This window comes from Gorilla gorilla, chromosome 10, assembly GCF_029281585.2.
Source record: "Gorilla gorilla gorilla isolate KB3781 chromosome 10, NHGRI_mGorGor1-v2.1_pri, whole genome shotgun sequence".
Lineage (NCBI taxonomy): Eukaryota > Metazoa > Chordata > Mammalia > Primates > Hominidae > Gorilla > Gorilla gorilla.
In genome coordinates this window covers 77,442,405-77,462,661 of record NC_073234.2, presented here as the reverse complement: position 1 = coordinate 77,462,661, position 20,257 = coordinate 77,442,405, and the positions used below count along the sequence as shown (strand labels likewise).

At 34.9% G+C, this 20,257-nt stretch overlaps 1 protein-coding gene across 6 annotated transcripts in view; it reads right to left on the bottom strand.

The window, feature by feature from the left end:
* SOX5 (SRY-box transcription factor 5) overlaps positions 1-20,257 on the bottom strand; it is a 1,026,842-nt gene that overhangs the window by 290,143 nt on the left and 716,442 nt on the right. The gene's annotated exons all lie outside the window — the stretch shown is intronic.

Sequence of the window (20,257 nt, the reverse complement as noted above, 5' to 3'; positions counted from 1 at the left end):
GAGTTTTATATACAAGCCCCTCGCTGGGCCTGCTGCCTTTCTTTCAGAGATGCCCTGCCCAGAGAGGAGGAATCTAGAGAGGCAGTCTGGCTACAGTAGCTTTGCCGAGCTGTGGTGGGCTCTGCCCAGTCTGAATTTTCCGGCAGCTTTGTTTAAACTGTGAGGTGGTTTAAACCGCCTACTCAAGCCTCAGTTATAGCAGATGCCCCTCCCCTCACCCAGTTAAAGTGTCCCAGGTTGACTTCAGGCTGCTGTGCTGACAGTGAGAATTAGAAGCCAGTGGATCCTGGCTTGCTGGGCTCCATGGGGGTGGGATCTGCTGAGATGGACCACTCGGCTCCCTAGCTTCAGCCCCCTTTCCAGGGGGAGTGAACGGTTCTGTCTCTCTGGCATTTCAGGTGCCACTGGGGTACGAAAAAAAACTCCTGCAGCTAGCTCAGTGTCTGCCCAAACGGCCGTCCGGCTTTGTGCTTGAAACCCAGGGCCCTGGTGGTATAGGCACCTGAGGGAATCTCCTGGTCCGCAGGTTGCGAAGACCATGGGAAAAGCATAGTATCTGGGCTGGATAGCACTGTCCCTCACAGCACAGTCCCTCATGGCTTCCCTTGGCTAGGGGAGGGAGTTCCCTGACCCCTTGCAATTCCCGGGTGAGGCAACACCCTACCCTGCTTCTGCTCACCCTCCGTGGGCTGCACCCACTGTCTAACCAGTCCCACTGAGATGAACCGGGTACCTCAGCTGGAAACGCAGAAATCACCCACCTTCTGCGTTGGTCTGGATGGGAGCTGCAGAGGGGAGCAGTTCCTATTCGGCCATCTTGCCCAGGGGCCTCTATTATTTTTATTTTATATGTATGTGTTTGTATGTGTGTATTTATTCAGAAAAATTTCGGAGATCCAACAGAGTTGGCAAAATTTTGTCCTGTGGATAGTATCCACATAGATATAGAAACAGCTATAGGACAGAGATAGATTTAATACTATTTTAATTTTATGTTTCCAAAACAACAAATAGATAATATTTTAGAAGGTTTCATATTGTTTGCCATTTAGATAGAACATTTCAAAAGGTATAGTGTATAAATATCTATATTATATGTATACTTCAAAACTGACCAATTATTTTTTATTCAAATAGTTTTAATTTAAAAAGCAAAGGAAAAAATTCTGGCAAAAAAATTAAGAACTCTAAGATTTACTATTCCTTTTTACTTAACTAATATTCTTTATTAACTCCTAATTGTAATCCGGTAAGCGAAAAGGCTGTGTTAAAGAAAATGAACAATTTCAACTTATCTTGAGTTACGCTGTTTCATTTCTCTTTTTTTTATTATACTCTAAGTTTTAGGGCACATGTGTACAATGTGCAGGATAGTTACATATGCATACATGTGCCATGCTGGTGTGCTGCACCCAGTAACTCGTCATTTAACATTAGGTATATCTCCTAATGCTATCCCTCCCCCCTCCCCCCACCCCACAACAGGCCCCGGTGTGTGATGTTCCCCTTCCTGTGTCCATGTGTTCTCATTGTTCAATTCCCACCTATGAGTGAGAACATGTGGTGTTTGGTTTTTTTTGTCCTTGCGGTAGTTTGCTGAGAATGAGTGTGTGAGTTACACTGTTTCATTTCTAATGATTCCCATGCCACCGAAGGAGAAAATAAGTAAAGCAACAACGGCTTGTCCTATTGCAGCCCAGAACAAGAATGGCTATAGTTCTCCTTCAAAACTTAAGCAATGAGAAGGTAAAACATGAGCAAACACGTCGAATTCCTATCCCATTTACTTGGATATGGATGTTTTTCTCTCCCTGAAAGCTGGAGAGCTATACTATATAAGGACTGACAACTGACCTCCCTTATTTATACTGCACTGCTCCCAATATGGCAGCCTCCCCGTTTATGTGTTCACTAAGACATGGTATCTTGACACTAATGAAAAATCCTAAAGTACTGGAGCAAGGACTGATGCAAGAAAATTAGGGCTTAAAAAAAAAGTAGAGAAGGAAAACAGAACTCCAAAGGGGAGAGGGTGCATTTTGTTCATTTATGTGGCTTTCTGCTCCCAAGTCTTCTACATGACTAATGTCACACTGTGGTATGCAAACCTCTCAGGCAAATTTTTACAGACAAAGCATAACTTCTCCGAAAAGAAAGGTCTAAGCAACAGAGATTTAATTCCGTGAAACAGTGAATCAATTCTTATCTATTAACACAGTAAATACCATAATAGGAGCACTGTCCTGTTATAATAAACAGACGTGCTCAATTATTGTGTGCTTCTGCAGCTACTGATCTCTTCAGTAATTATACCATGCAATGAGCTCTACATTGATATTATATTAATGTGTGGGGAGGAGACAACTTAAATAATAATTAAATCAAGACTCAATATTTCAGTGGAGCTTACATAAGGCCTGAGAACAAATGGTACATTTCTTAGAAGGAGTTAAAAAAGACATCTCGTTATCTGCTTCTAATTAAAAAGTTTACATATAAAAACTATCTTGAAATTCTAGTCTCTTAACTGTCCATTTCAAACAAATTAAACTGTCTATCATGTTTCATAATCACTTGTATTTGTCATATTCATAGCAATAAAATCTTCAAAAATTATTTTACATAGAGAATTTACAATAAAAAGAGAATGGTAAATTGAAAACTTTTTCTACAGAGACAAACAAAAGGATAAAGTTCAAGAAAAGTTCCTTACCCCTTTGCAGAACTGTCAAACAACTTCTATTGACCAAGAATAGCACACAGTAAACACACCAAACAAAAGAAATGATGAAAGATGTATTTACTTGTTCAGGGCCTTTATTTTTCTTTCTATTTCATATACACCCACACTGAACAGTCTGCATTGTGTTAATAAATAACCAGCAGCAACTAAGTGAACAGAGGAGGGTTTCGATGTTGCTGTCAGGTACCAGACAGTTGCTTGGCACTGCGGATACAGTTCTCTACATATGAGCTGCATGCTCACATAAAAGACAGAGGATATAGGTTAATAGATGGATCCTTTAAAATACTAAATGTGATGGAAAGAAAGGGATGAAAAGAAGAAAAGCAATAGCTTTTTTTGTTTTTGTTTTTTGAATTGTCTACCTCTTTCAATTTGGGAAGGAGCAAATCAATTTTAAGTACCATGTCCTGCCAGAGCAATATTTCACCAGATTACTGGCTATGTTTATTCAGAAATTTGCTGAACTATAACCTCAAACTCTTCAACATTTGGGAATTTATTATTATTTTTCAAATGGTTTCTAATGTTGGCTCTATGATTTATTCCACATACAGTTAACTATACACATAATAACATGAATGTCAATGACAGACCACGTATACATCAGGGGTCCCATAGATTATAATACCATATTTCTACTGTACCTTTTTTATGTGTAGATACACAAATACTTACTTTTTTGTTACAATTGCCTACCATATTCAGTTCAGTAACATGCTGTACAGGCTTGGAGCCTAGGGGCGATAGGCTACACCATCTAGTTATGTGTAAGTGAACTCTATTACGTTTGCACAAGGGCAAAATCACCTAAGGACACATTTCTCAGAATGTATTCACATTGTTAAGTGATGCATGACTGTGTGTGTATGTGTGTGCACACACGCACATGTATGTGTATAAAATTCAGATCTAATTATAAAATTCTAAATATATCTTTCTATATCATTTTTTAAAATACAAGAAGAGTGTGAATAACACACATGAATTGGGAATAAACTGCACAAACTCAGAGGTCAGTGTTTTAGAATTTACCTTATTTATGACATTTAATACACAAATAAGAAAAATATTGTGTTGTGTCAGTCTGTGCCATTTTCAGTATTCTGAGCTTATACTTCATAAAAGTTTGTGTTCAAATGTCCTGTGACAGCCCAGAAACAATCACAGTAGAAGTGAACTCATATATATGCAGTTATTATATCATACATGACTTCTATATAATGTGTAAATAACCTTGGAAGCAATTAATATAAAAGATAGATGAATAGAAGTTGCTTTTCAAATTCAGGACATCAAAAAAAAAAAAAAAAAGCACTTATTCTTAATTTCAAACAAGTTCTTCTCCTAAGCCTCCAAAGTTGGTCATCCAAAAAATGAGAGCAAGGAGCACAATCTGGTATTCAAAGATTATCCACATGTAAGATGGGCTATCTTAATCATCCAGAATGCCCAGGTCATATGCTCATCCTGTTCTGCCCTAGCCTCATTGCTCCTTCACGATGCTGGCCATATTTGTCCTCAACATCAAGAGTAGTTCAGATGGGTACACTGGGAGTCCTTGAGGTGTCAGAACTCTGGGAGCAGGTGGCAAAGGAAATTCTGAGTGAGCTCTCCACTGACTCTAGTGCTGTCCATGCCTTTCCCATAAGCAACTCCTATTTAAAAAAAAAAGACCAAGCATCCACTAGAACCAACCCAAGCAGGCCTATTTAATTAGGGCAAATGCTTGATATCCACTTCTTCATGTTAAACACACAGCCACACAGGCCTAGGAGGTCTGATTAATTTTAATATGCACGGTCCTGACAAGTGCCTCAAGGGTAACTGAGTGAAAAACACACATGCACGCACAGACACACAAAATCCTCCAGCTAGTCTTGACAAATCTGTTTCAGAAAAATGCTATGTATGCTGCCCAGATTAGAGTGTTACTATTCAGCAAGGGCCTGGACCTTTAATGTGAGGGAAAAGAGGCCTCAGAAACAGGTGGCTGGCTCTTCACTCTTGAATAAGTGATATCCCCAAAAGCTGTGGCACATAAGCAACAAGAGGGACTGGCACATTCTCCTCATGTTTATTTGTAAATGTAGAGTCTGGGTCAATGGGCCTTCTTTAAGTGATCTACGAATTGAAACTGAAAGTCTGGATGTGCTAGTTTCAGTGAAGGACAAGAAAACAGGTACACCATTTATCTGAGGGACTTAAGAAGTACCAGAAATGCTTGGGTAAAGAGAGGTTTGGAATGACTTACATAGACCTGATAGTAGACAAACTAATGTATCAGCAGGAATCAGATAGATTCTTTTTTTATTGAGTCAACTAGCCAAATAAGAAAAGAATGATGGCTTGATTATTAAGAGAAGATGAAGAAAATGAAGGCTATAATCTTAAATATCATTACATTTTGTTAGCAAAAGTACAAGCTCTAGTTAAAAAGAAAAATAGAAGCTTTCTGGGACAAATGATTTTCTTATAAAGACAACACTGGTACTCAGCTCCAGGACCTGCTATATAAAAAGATTACCAAGGGGAATTTCTGAGCCTTTACAATCCAAGCCAGAGGTATTTCAGGAAAATATAATTTCCTATAACACTAATGAAATAAACAATATCAGAATAAACTGCTATGATGGATACCACTTGAAAAGGAGATGACAGTGAACAAGTTTCGCTTTAGTGTCGAAAAATTATGAGGCTTCAAACTCAGCTAACTCAGTGCTAAAGTTAAAACACTTATTCCTGAAGAAATAGGCTCTACAGCATTTGAGGGTGTCTTCTTGTCCTGACCTTTAAAAAATAAACTCTTTTCTTTATCATCATTTTATGAGTGTCGATTTCCATACAGTGGTGCTTTTGAAAAGGGTGCCTGGAGGTTAGACTCTAGCTTGCTCAACAAGAAGAGAGACATTTTTCAGTGACAGACTGCATAGATGAACACATAGCCACAATGCATTAGGAGTAGCCTCCAACAGCAGCGGGAGTGTGAGGAACAAAACTTAAAAGGGCTCCATTGAAAAGTACCCTTGTTTGTCCTTCAGTGGAACAGCACTTACAAAGCCTCTTCAACATGTACTTTGTCAAAAGGACAGTGAGTAACTAAACAAAAGCAACTCAAACCTCTGCCAATTAAAGTATCTTTAGGCTTTTCCCCTGATCCGTTCACTTTTTATTTTTCCCACCCCATCAAATGTGATTTTAAAACAAGAGTGAATTTCAAAGTGCCCCCTTCTTTGCCCAATTAATGGATGCTTTGGGATTTTGAACTTAGGAAAGCCAATCTCCATAATTTCCCCATAAAAATAGTAATTAAAAAGTTGGTAAGATTAAGGGGTAAATCTGAAGCTCTAGTTTAACTTGCCTGTTGATGTAATATGGTTCAGTTTAATTTCTAAAGGGCTGCTCAACAACAGACATTTAAATTATAAGAACAAGCATTGTGATTTATAATGTAAACTCAAACATCAAACATGCAATGCCTGTAGGGATGTTCACAAGGCCAAATATCATGCACCAGGGGCCTGTCTTTGCTACAGAATAATTACATGTAATTCTGTAGCACAGCACAGATGAAAATATACTGCTAATAATAATACCTTCTTTAGCACCCATAAAATCAGTCTTAAAACAGGAAATAAATTTTATATCTATTTAGAGGATCTAACGGTCTTATAGGTCAAAACATTTGTAATAAAAATTAAAAAGACATTAACATAATTTCTGTAAAAAAATACAAGTATCATAGAAGGTGCAATCAATTAAAGTGAATTATTTTTGTGACAGATGCAAATAACAAAACGATAAATGAAACAATAATGTTGATTTTTTCAAGTTTTAAAAGGATAAATAATGAACAATGGATATGTTACTGTTTTGTTCATAAACATCCAGGAATAAACATAAAACTGTCCAATCCAGTCCCACAAATGGTACAGGTGGGATTAAGTGGGTGTTTTAGGATATTTGACTCCAAGAATTTGTATTGCATTGCACAGTACGAGAGAGAGGGATGGGTGGGGGAATGTGAATGAAAATCCTGGTATTTCCTTTACCCAACAATGGTCTACAGTCTATAGATGATCCTGAGGGTGAAGGCTTGAGGTCTGCCACCATACATACCTTTTGAAACTCAATGCATTATTTGCATTAGTTCTCAGAAGAGAACTCTTTTTTTAAAGTCCATACTAAAGGCAATGAACTGCTTCATGTAAAGTAACACTAGGTAAGTTTGGTAATAAGTTGTGCCTTTAGGGTCTTGAAATATAAAATTGTGAGCAAAGATTATCTGAAGAAGTTCAGGGAAAAAGTTCTAGTTGTTTAAATAATGATAAAGTCTAGTTCTAGTAGAAACAAAAATTTCACAAATAAATGCAGTTTCTCACACACAAGGAGCACACTCATCATGGCAAAACAATTTTGGAGGTGTAGGCGTCATGCTCAGAAGGAAGAACACTGACAGATACAGATGCTAAATAAAACCAAGCATATGTGGGATCTGAAAGGGGAACTACACACACACACACACACACACACACACACACACACACACAGAGGCACATGCGCACACTCAGGCACACAAAAGGAAGGAAAAGAAAAAAAGTAAAGTGATGGGGCAGGGGGAATAAACCACGTAAAGGAAAGCTAAAATCTTAGAAAGTATGAAAATGTGGGCTTCAATTATATTTGTCTTCAGCTCATATTCACATTTACTGTGGAAACAGAAATATCACAAATCCAATGTTAAAACTGCCCCTCCTGGTTTCACACTGGTCACAAGTTTCAATTTAATCCCTATTAATTAAAAAAAAAATTTTTTTGGAAAGTTGTTGTTCATTTAGGCAACTGCCCAACTACATATTTATTTGGGGAAATGTATATAAATAAACTTCAAAGTAACTACCTGTCCTAGGATTTTTATGACTGTTGAGTTCGTTCTTGTTCTTGTTCTTGACTACCTATCCTAAATTTCCAGATATTTGCAGCTCTGAATCCCAGTGTTTTGGTACATAAAAGTATTCTGGGAAAGGTGCATATTTTAACTGCGTAATATTAAAAATGTATAAAGGAGAATTATATTGAAATACATAATGTTTCTGGTATATCTAAAGTAACAATGTTTCAAGGTAGCCAGGGTGAAATAATGACAATAGCTGGTACAATTCCAAGTTGTTTATAATTTACAAAGTACTTTGATATACATCACTTCATTTGTCTCCTTCAACAATCCTCTGATGAAAGCAGAGCAGTTAGCACTGCCAACTGAGGGCAGATATTTATTATATTAATACAATTATTACAGCAAATTAAAGGCAAGTAAATACATTTTTTTACAACGTAAATTATAAGGTAGATGCTCACTTTTAGGCAAAAAAAAAAAAAAAAACCCTTACTTTAAATTAAAATTTGCATTTCCTGCAAATGATGCAAAATTCAAGAACCAAAATAGATAAAATTATACCCCAAATATTGCTAAATATCTGTAAATTATCCCCTCAAAATTGATCAGAGACTAAACTACATAGATGTTAAACTATAATCACTTAGTAATCAGTGACAGACTCAGGACTGAAACTCAAACACTGAATACCAGCAGTCTAATTACTCTTTTTACATGGTGGATTCATTTGAAAGCCAAAGTTATGGATTATCTCCCCAAAAATGTACAAATACATATATTTTCATCATTTTGCAAACAATTTGCAGGATTTATAAAGCCTCTGAAGAAACTCATGAATCCTGAGTCTGGAAACTCTGCTACCTCTGAGGGAAGCTTGGAAGACTAGAAGGAACAGGAAAGGTCTTAACAGGAACGTTACATTTCTCTCACCATATCCCCTAAGAAGAACTAGGAAAGAAGAGGTTGTGGAGGGAAAGATCCAATAATAAAATTGCCCCAATCTGGATCCCATCATAAGAAATACAAACTATCTCCCATACCGGCTCTATTTACCTAGAAAAGGGTGCTTGTCTCCATTATGTTGAAACACTATTAAAGAACAAGTTACAGCTTTAAATTCTGGAACATTTTTCAAAAATCAAGCCAATTCACTTCTCACTTTACCTATGGCAATTGAAGAGAATTATTATCTATGGCCACTAATCCATAGGTAACGTTACCATATCTTCTTAGAGAAGTATGCAATATCAAAGTCATTTAAGGGATTAATGTAAATATAAAGTTTTCACTTGTATAAAAATCACTTCATGTGTGTATTTCAATTTTATATCTTGGGTATTAAAATATCTTGCTTTATGACCTAGGAGAATATTTTAACCTCTAAGTCACAGAAAAAAATGAAAAGAAATGATCTTACAATTCAATAAGGATAGGGGTATACATGTCAGAAGACTGGAGAAGATGCAATAAATGAGTCAAATAGGGAAGGAGGTAAAAGAAGAGTGTGAGGATATATTTAAAAAGAGAAAGGCAGAAATTGTTTAAAAAGACAAATTACACCTAGTCAGTTTGTAGGGGAGAGTTAGCAAGGCTACAAAATGTCAATTAGTAGGTTGACTGTCATCCACAGTTAAGAGAAACAAGCACCTCCAAAGTCCCAAGTCCTTTATTAGGAAGTGAAGCACAGAGAAATCAAGAACACTTTATTTAGACAATCACATGCTATTGTAGAAGACAGAATGTAAATAAACAATAATAATGTGGTAAGAACTATAGAGATGAGTTAGTATTAGCAGCGTAGACTGACTCGAATTCTGACAAAGTTGTTTGAGGATCATTGAATCTTAAGAAGTGAATAAAAATTCATCAGGTAGGTAAGACGGGAAACAACATTTAAGGCAGTGGAACGGCATATAAAACAGCACAGTAATATTAAAAACAAAGAGTGTTGAGAGAACTGCACGTGATTTGTTAAGATTGCATGACAACGTGTACTTCGAAGAGTGGTGGAAAATAAAGTTAAGGGGGAACAATAGGGTAGAGTCAGATTACATATGATTTTTTAGTCAATGCTAAGGAATTTTTAGCTGATAGTACTTTTGTTCTAATTCAAGTTCCTCCATATAATAACATGAGCAAATCAGTAAGCCTCGTTTACTCATTTTTAAGACAAGAACTTATACTAATTTAAGTGTTTTTGAAGATTACGTGAAACAGCCCACATTAACACCTGGCAGGAGAGTTGGACATTTGTTAAGGTCTCTCCTTTCCTTTACCCAAGGCAGCAAGAGGGCAACACTGAAGCAGTAGAAACATTCTTTTCACAAATATTTCACTTCCTTCAAAGGTAAGGAGTTTAACACTGCAGAAGACACTGACAAATATATGGACAATTTTATCTGAGTAAGGATAACAATGGAGGCAAATAATAGTTCTTAAAGAGGTAAAAAGGTGAAAATAGCTTGGGGGCAAGAAGAATAGACTTGTAGATAGAAGGGATGGAAATCAATGAAAAGTGAGTTGTGTTTGTTGTGGTTCTAGGAGGAAGAAACTTAACTGTGTGAATAAGCTGAAATAGCCATTTCAAAGAGATGCTGAAGGTGACATAGACATGAATATGGAAAGATTAAAATAAGCCAGTTAAAATCTTGTATCTGTAAGGATTCTATTTTAATTGAGATTTCTAACGTTCTTGACATGGTAAAAATTATTTTCACCTAAACTGTAATTAGCCTAAAGTTTGAATGAAAATCAAGTTTAAATCAGACTCCTCAATTTAACTGCTGATCTACATTTATGACCACTCCTGGACACCCGGAAGTTGAGAACACAAGACACTGAGGGATAGTCATCTACCTTTACTTATTGGCAAAATTAAGATAGTCGGTTGCCTTCGATTTGTTTAAATTTAATGAAACGGTCTTTAAAACTAAGATGGTAACACTATTTCTAAAATATAAAAAACAAAAGCGAGAAAAGAATATCTGAATGTATGATGTAACTGAAAGGGAAAAAAGGAATCTGGACCCATAAATCATGAAATGGATTCTTGCTTTAGATTTAACATCAACTGCTGTGTGATCTCAGGCATATATATCTCTGTCTTGGTCTCTCTCTTTCTAAAATGAGAATGGAGTCTTAAAATGTATCTATGTTTCACCCAAATATTTAATTCCTATTATTCCACAATTATTTCACTCTCAGACATTTTTCTAAAATGAATTTTTTCTTAAGGTACCCTCCAAGGCATTATTTTTGGGCAGCAAAAACTGAGTTAATCTCCCATTAAAAGTTTTCTGGAAAATTGATCTCTATTGAAGCATAAGAAATTTACTTTAGTAGAAAACTATTGATCACTACTATTATTCAATACTATTAAATATTTCAGATAATATATTATTCAATATTTAAAGTTTAGATACACATGTGTGAAATGATAATAGTAAATGATTATTTGGCAAAATCTCTCATTGGAAGGAATAGCAATAAGTATTGGTTAAGGGCATAGATTCTAGTCTAAGGTTGACTTTAGGCTGAAAAGTGACCCTGACTTGGTCACTTTAAAACATATTTAATTATCAGTTGCCTCATCTGGAAATGGAGATAATAGGAATGAGGATATTGAGATCACGTGAATGGTATTTCCTGAAACTGGAATGGCTATACACAGGAGCCCTGGTTATAAGGTTTTCATCAAGATTGAAAGAAGCATTTTATATAAATTATCTAATATTGTAGTTAATGCATAATATACACTTAATACATGATAACAATTTATATATAGTAATTTATATATTTTAATGCATTTCCCTTCAATACATAATTATTTATTCAATGTCTTGATAGAGGAATTATAGAAATTATGTGTCACATAATGTCATATTAAATTTCATTGTCACTCTTAACTGTTAGGTTTAATTGCTGAAGACCAACCGATAGACCATAGTTATCACAAAATATAATGTAACTATGTTACATAGGCCAGATATTTAAAACCATGAATAGACTACGCACTGTAGCATTCCATTCAGCTAAAGTGACACTGGATAAATAAGAATAAATAAGAATCAGAGCTTTTTGTGTAATGACAGGGAAAATTTCTGATAGAAAAAAAGATGCAAACCAAATATATCAATATATTATTCTCCTATTTATAAGTTGCAAAATATTTTAATTAATCACTTGAAAAATAGGCTGGCTAAAATGAAAGAGAGCTGTCTTTTCTTCAACCCTTATGCAAATCTAATTTTCTTTGTAACCATTTCACCTCAGTGGCCTCCTTTTGTATGGTGCACTATTCTTTTCTAACTTCTGAATTTGTGTTAGTTTGCTGTTGGCAGGGGTAAGGTCGGAAATAATACGGACTTTCTATTGAAATCTGCGTTCCCCCCCCTCGATGAAAGGAAGCAAAGACATGAATATGGCGCCCTCATAATGATTTAGCTGGGGCTTAATGAAATTTTCATCACAACCTGCTGTTCATTTTAATGGCCTTTGAAAAACAATGGCAAAAATAGCTTGAGGGAAGAAAAGATTTTTCTGTGGCATATATTTGTGAGCCTAACATTTAGTTACATTCACTCTATCTTTGCTTCCCTCATAGTCATGATGTTGTTCCCATTACAGAGCTATGAAAATATTTTGTAGTTTTTAGAGTATAAGTTTTTTAGTTATTTTGTTAAATTTACTCCTAAGTATTTTATTCTTTCTGATACTACGTTGCATCACAGAGCTTTGGAACATTTGTGCTGTACATAGTGTCATTGTCCTGATGCTTAGATGATGTAAGTAAGGTTTTGGTGACTATTCTCAGGTCAAATCATACCCTTTGATTAATGAAGTCATTGAAGCCAATGTAGCTTACCAGCTGTTGAAAGAGTCGTATACATCTCCATATATACATGTGTATATATAATATATTTATATTTATATTTATATGATATATAATATATATTTATATAATATATAATATATAATTTATATTTATATAGTATATAATATATATTCATATTTATATAGTATATGTTTATATTTATATAATATATATTTACATTTATATATTTTTATATAATATATATTTACACTTATATATATTTATATATATATTTATATTTATATATGATATATTTATATTTATATAATATATATTTATATACAACATATATTTATATTACATATATTTATATTTATATAATATATATATTACATACATTTATATTTATATTATATATACCCATTTTTCTTTCTTTGTAATTTAAAAAATCAAAGTTCTGTCAACATTCTACTATTCTTTTTTATGATACAATTTTTGCTTTGTTGCTGTTATTTTTGGTGATTAAGATCATTGCCTTACTCAAATACATAAATTACTCCTTGATGCATCTCTTCCATCATTGCAGTTATTAAATAAACGTTCTTGTCATAGCAAATTCTCAATAAAAGTGAGTCTATTTATAGTTTTGTATATTCAAAGTATATGTCAAAGAATCTTGTGTATGTAAACATCAATGCATCTTAGTGGTTCTATGTTTATGCTAAAATTACCTTTCTGAAACTAACACTTTTAGATGCTTGCTTTGTGCAATTTATATTCCAATCTTTCATAAATACTACCGCTGTATTTTCTCTTTGTCTTTATTTACCAAGTCACTCCTCAGCTCAGCTTTTAATATATTTGTAGAGAGGAAAGTACAAAAGGTACATTGTCGTAGGAAATAAAATAAAAACATTCTCATGTTCAGGTACAATAGTGATGTTTCTTTGTGTCTACCTTTCCTGCTATGGACGCTCTATTGCTCTCTTTCTTCTTTTATACCCAAGTTGTTCTTACTAGATATTACCCTTTTCTAATTCCCAGTAGTTCTTTTTTTTTTGGGGGGGGGGTGGGCGGGGTGGAGTCTCGCTTTGTCACCCAGGCTGGAGTGCAGTGGCACCATCTTGGCTCACTGCAACCTCCACCTCCGGGGTTCAAGTGATTCTCCTACCTCAGCCTCCCAGGCAGCTGGGATTACAGGTGCCCACCACCACACCCAGCTATTTTTTTTTTTTTTTTTTTTTGTATTTTTAGTAGAGACAGGGTTTTACCACGTTGGCCAGGCTGTTCTCAAACTCCTGACCTCAGGTGATCTGCCCGCCTTGGCCTCTCAGAGTGCTGGGATTACAGGTGTGAGCCACTGTGCCTGGCCCCCAGTACTTCTTAATGTCTGCTGCTAAGAAAATTAGGTGGGGGAGGTATCTATCTCCTGTGCTCTTTCCTGTTGAGACTTACTGGGCTTGGCATGTCATACACTTCCAAATTAAGAGTCTATGTATCCACTTAGAAATCAATATGATACATTGGGGAATACCAAGGCCATATACCATATTTCCATGGAGAACATCGTCTAAAGCTGAGCCCCCAAAAGCTACTTTTAAAATACAACACATACTCTCACAAAGCTGGTTCTTGGTAGACCTTAGCCCTGAACTCTAAAGGCATCTCAAACGAAAATCAAAAATTAACATGAGAGGGAAACACTTCCTAACTCATTCTATGAAGCTGGCAGTAGCAACAAAAACAGATAAAGACATTACATAAAATGTAATGGTATATCTCATAAACATAGATGTAAAAATCCTCAATAAAATATTAACTGATCAAATCCAACAATCTATCAAAATAACTATAAATCATAACCTGGTAGGATTTATTCCAAGTTTGCAAAGCCTGGTTTGGCATTTTAAAACCATATCAATGGTCTAATGAAAAATAAGCATATATCATATCAACAGATGCAGAAGAAATATTTGACAAATTCTAACAATTACTCATAATAAAAACTCTCAGCAAACTAGGAAGAGAGTGAGGCCTTCTCAAATTGGTAAAAAATAAAAATAAAAAATTACAAAAATCCCACAGCTAACATCGTACTTAATGGTGAGAATTAGATGCTTTCCCCTTTATAATCAAGAACAAGGCAAGGATGTCTCCTCTTACTACTCTTACTTACTCAGCATTGTACTGAAACTCCTAGCTAACTCAAGAAGACAAAAAAAAAGAAAGTGCACATCTTTAAAAGGAATAAGTACAACTGTCTTTGTTTGCAGATGACGTGATTGTCTACGTAGAAAATTTCAAGGAATCAGTAAAAACTACTAGAGCTAATAGTGAGTCCTGAAAGGCCAAAGGATGCAAGGGTAATATACTACAGTCAATTTCCCATATGTCAGCAACAAACAATTGAAATATAAAATTAAAAAGACAATATAATTTATATTTACATTTAAATTTTTACATCAAAAAAGAAATAGTAGGTATAAATGTAACAAAGTATGTTTAAGATCTATATGTGGAAAACTATGAAACTCAACAGGAATCATTAAAGATACTCATAAATAGAGAGACATTTTATGTTCATGAATATGATAACTTGGTATTTTTAAGGTGTCAATTCTTCCCAATATGATCTAGAGGTATAACACAATCCCAGTACAATCCAAGTAAGTTATTTTGTGGATATCAACAAGTTGATTCTAAAGTCTACAAGAAAAGGTAACAGACCCAGGACACCAACACAATATTGAAGAAAAAGTAGAAAGTTGGAGGGCTGACACTACCCAACTTCAAGACTTATTATCAAGCTACGGTAATCAAGACAGGATGATACTGGCAAGAGGACAGACCAACTGATCAATGGAACAAAATACAGAGGGCAGAAATAGATCCACACAAATACGGTCAATTGATCTTTAGCAAGGAAAAAGGCAAGTCAACAAAGAAATAATGGTCTTTTGAACAAATGGTCTTGGAATAATTGGACTTCTATATGCAAAACAAAAACAAATCGAATGAATGCAGACACAGAACTACTTTTTACAAAATTTAACTCAAAAGGGATCACAGACCTAAATTGCAAAATGAAAAACTATACTAACTTCAAGAAGACAAGATAGGAGAAAATCTAAGCGACCCTGGATTATGTGATGATTGCTTACAGACATGAAAAGCATAATCCATGCAAAACAATTAATAATTCGATTTTATTAAAATTAAAATGTTTATTCCTCAAAAGACAATGTTAAGACAATGCAAAAACAAGCTGCAGACTGGTAGAAATATTTGCAAAACACATTCCTGACAAAGAAGTTGTATACAAAATATGCTAAGAGCTCTAAAAACTCATTCACAAGAAAATGATTCAGTTAAATCAAAAAAAGATCTAACCAGCCACTTCATTAAAGGCATATAAGCGCACAAAAGATGCTGAACATTGCTTAAAATTAGAGGACAACAAATTAAAACAACGAGATACTACTACACACCTATTTGAATGAATAAAATAAACTGACAATATCAAATTCTGATGAGAATGTGGAACAATAGAAACTTACATTCATTCCTGGTGGGAATGCAAAATCTGATAGCCACTTTGGAAGATAGTCTGGCAGTTTCTCCCAAGGCTAAAATATAATCTTCTCATAAATTCCAGCATTCACATTCCCCAATTGGGTTGAAATCTTATGTCCACATAAAAAGCTACACATGAGTATTAATAGAAGCTTTATTCATAATAACCAAAAGCTGGAAGCAACCAATATGTGCTTTGATAGGCAAAAAGAATTGATAAAATAGTGGTATATTCATACAATGGAATATCATTCACTGATACAAAGAAATGAGCTATCAAGCTATAAACAGCCATGGAAGAAGCTTAAATTACTAAGTGACAGAGCCAGTCTGAAAAAGCCCCATGCTGTATTATTCTGATTATATGATTTTCTAGGAAAGGGAAAACTATACATGGTAATAAGATCAGTGATTACTTGGGATTCTAGGGAAAAAAGCGGGACGAATAGGTGAAACAGGATAGTTTGGAGTGGTGAAGGCTATTCTACATGATACTGTCAGTGGTAAATGACAATATGCATTTGTCAATGCATACTGCATTATACATTGTACATTTCTATGCATTTGCACATATAAATGTATAATAAGTGAACCTTAACATAAGCAAATTCAAAAAATATCATAGAGGAGTGTGAGGGACACCAGTAAAGAATACAGAACTAGTTTAACTGTGTTAAAAATACATGAAACAATTTCACTGAATGGGGTGGGGGAAAAGTAAGTTAGTAAGTTACCTCAGTAACTTTGGAAATGAATGGAATCTGTAAGACTAAAAGCAAAAGGACACATACACTGTTCTCTAGTTGACAAAGATATTTCCTATGGTAGTAGCAGTTAATTATTCTGATACTCTTCTACATGTATACTAGAACTGAACAATTATATAAATGAATGGTGGTTAGTAGGAACCATATTTCTCACTGTTGGGGTGGAAATGTACAGATCAATAAGAAATGAAGCTGCAATAATCCATGCAAAAAAGGATTCAAGTTAGAGACATTAGTAAGAACTCATGTTCAGTTTAATATAGACAAATATAGAAATATTTATAGATATATACATATATAGGTTAGTACACACACATATATTTTCATTGCTCTGTCCACTCAGAGGCCCTCAAAGGAACGATACATCAGAAGCAAGGGATATACTCAGCATTCAGATCTTGCATTCTAATATTCTCCAATAAAAGGAACCAGAGCTTCTTGGAGATATGGATGATTCTAGCACTGGAGCAAGAAATATACAAAATGAACCCTCAATATCTTACAGAGTCAGAAAGAAAAGTGCTAAACTAATAATAACAATCATTACCACAAGCACAATAGTGGTATTAAATGACACCCAAAATATAAAATAAATATTCGTGAATTCATACTGATGTAAAAAATGATTGAATGAAATAACAAATGGTAGAGAAGAGATAAATCTCCCATGTAGAAAAATCCAAATATTATGTAGACAATCCAGCTCTAGTAACATAACTCCCTATTCCATAAGTGTGGCTTGTACAGAGCTCCTCCCCTTCAAACAGTATGGTGTAGAAAGGGGACAGAGAGCAAGTTTACCATGGAGAAACTTGCAAAACACTACTTGAGCCAATGATCAAGGTCAACACCAACATTCTTAATTACATAGAAAGTATGTAACTGATATGAGGTGAGAAAGATGGTATTTTACTTCTGCGGTCTTCCTCCCAAAACTCCAAATCTCATCTGATTGAGACAAACACCAGACAAATTCCAATAGAGAGATATCCTGCAATATATCTGAACAGCACTCCTCAAAACTCTGAAGGTCACGAAAAACAAGGACATTCTGAGAAGCTGTCACAGCCAAAAAAAGCCTAAGAAGACATGACAACTAAATATAATGTGTTACCCTTGATGGTATTTTAAAACAGAAAAATCACACTTGGTGAAAACTGAAGAAGTTTAAATCAACTCCGGACTTTAGTTAATAATAATGTATCAGTGTTGGTTCATTATTTTAACAAATATACCATACTAATAATGTAAGATGTTAATAAGAGAGGAGACTGTATACGGATGGAATACATGGGAACTCTGTACTATCTGCTTAATTTTTCCGTAAATCTAAAACTGTTTTTTTAAAAAAATAAAGTGAATGTATAAATTACAATAGTAAATCATAGCCATACTTCAGAATATTTGACAGTCATTTCTCCTTTTTTTTTTTTTTTGTGAGACAGAGTCTTGTTCTGTTGCCCAGGCTGGTGTGCAGTGGCCCAATCTTGGCTCACTGCAACCTCCCCCTCCCAGATTCAAGCTATTGTCCTGCCTCGGCCACCCAAGTAGCTGGGACTACAGGCGCACACCACCATGCCTGGCTAATTTTTGTATTTTTAGTAGAGACGGGGTTTCACCATGTTGGCCAGGCTGGTCTCAAACTCCTGAACTCAGGTGATCCACCTGCCTCGGCCTCCCAAAGTGCTGGGATTATAGGCATGAGCCACCGTGCCCAGCCTTGGCAGTTATTTCTTTTGAAAGTATATTACTTGGCAGAAGACACACTCATACTATAATTCTAAATGAAATAGGAAGCACAATATTTTAAAAGTACAGATGCTCCTAGACTTATGATAGGGTTATGTCCTTAAACCCTTTGCAACTTGAAAATATCATTAAGTAAAAAGTGCTCTTAATTCAGCTAACCTACTGAACATCATAACTTAGCCTTGCCTACCTTAAACTTGCTCAGAACACTTATGTTGTTAGTCCACCACAGGGCAAAATCATCTGGCAACACAACGTACTGTGGAGTATCATTGTTTACCCTCTTGATTGCGTGGCTGACTGGGAGCTATGGCTCCCTGCTGCTGCCTAGCAATGAGAGAGAGTATCCTACTGCATACAGGAAAATATCAAAATTCAAAATCTGAATGGTTTTACTGAATGTGTATTGCTTTTGCACCATCTTAAAGTTGATAAATCTTAAGTGGATCCATTGTAAGTTGGGGACCATCTGCATAAAGCTAATCATAAAAAATTAGCAGAATATATGAAAATAAACACTAAAAAACACATCCTAAGGTTAAGAATCCTATTAACCTCATATTAACATTATAAGAAAATAAAAATCACCTGCAGCCATGACTTCATGCAAAAAATTACAATGCAATCAAGTCTATTAAAATATCAAAAATATCAAAAAATTCAGATAAGATATCCCACTTTGCATGTCTGTAACTTCCTACACCTTTCAAAGAGGAAGAAAAAAGTTTTTTAAGTTTAGCGTATTTCACAAGTATTCTAAACTCAGTTACTGAAGCAGTATAAAAATAATTAAACATTATTGCTGTTTCACACAGGAATAGCTATGACTTCAGGTGATTTTTATTTTCTTCCTTATAATGTTTTATGTTTTTAAAATAATTATTATAAAACTGTCTTTTTTTAATATTAGGAAACAATCCACCATTTTAAACACATACGGTTGTCTGGATCCCCCTCAACACTGCATTTTTATCTCCATGAGAATAGGAGGACATGTAACAAAATATCCAAAATCTTTGGCTGACAAGAATATCTCTAAAATTCTTTCCAATTCTCAGATCATGAGAACTGCATAAATTTTAACCAAAATCCAGGTCCCAGTTATGCACTTGGTAGGGAACCAGAAATATTTAATTGTCACATGGCTGTCACATATACAGGATAACAGAATTTTGTGTCAGATATCCTGATAATTTACCAGTGTCCTAACAGACTAGAAATGAGCCCAACTTATTGTTACACGGTATACACGCAGTGTATTTTTGCTATAAAGTATGTCTGCACATCATTGTTTATTTGTTTTAAATTTCCATCTGATTGAAACAGGAGGCATGTTCTTGTGTGCAGTATGGCACCCATGCTTAGGATGGACAGAGGTTTAAATAGGAGTTAGTAAGCATGTGTAACATAAAGGATGATTGTCAATTATGCATAAGTTTGTACAATTTGCAACAGTTATTTTATTGGCTTGTTTGCTTCAATTTTAAGATTAGTCCATTTGCCTATCACCTGAAGGTTCCTATCAGGAACTATTAAAGAGATCTAGAGGATAAAATCTTAAAAGAAAGACTTTCTGGAAGTTGAACAAATAGGAACTTAAGCATATCTAAAAGTTAAAGAATCACTAATTTGTAAATATATAATAGTCCTAACCATATTAATTTTTGACTATACAAGAAACAGGATAAGATGTATTAATGTTTAAAGGTTACAAA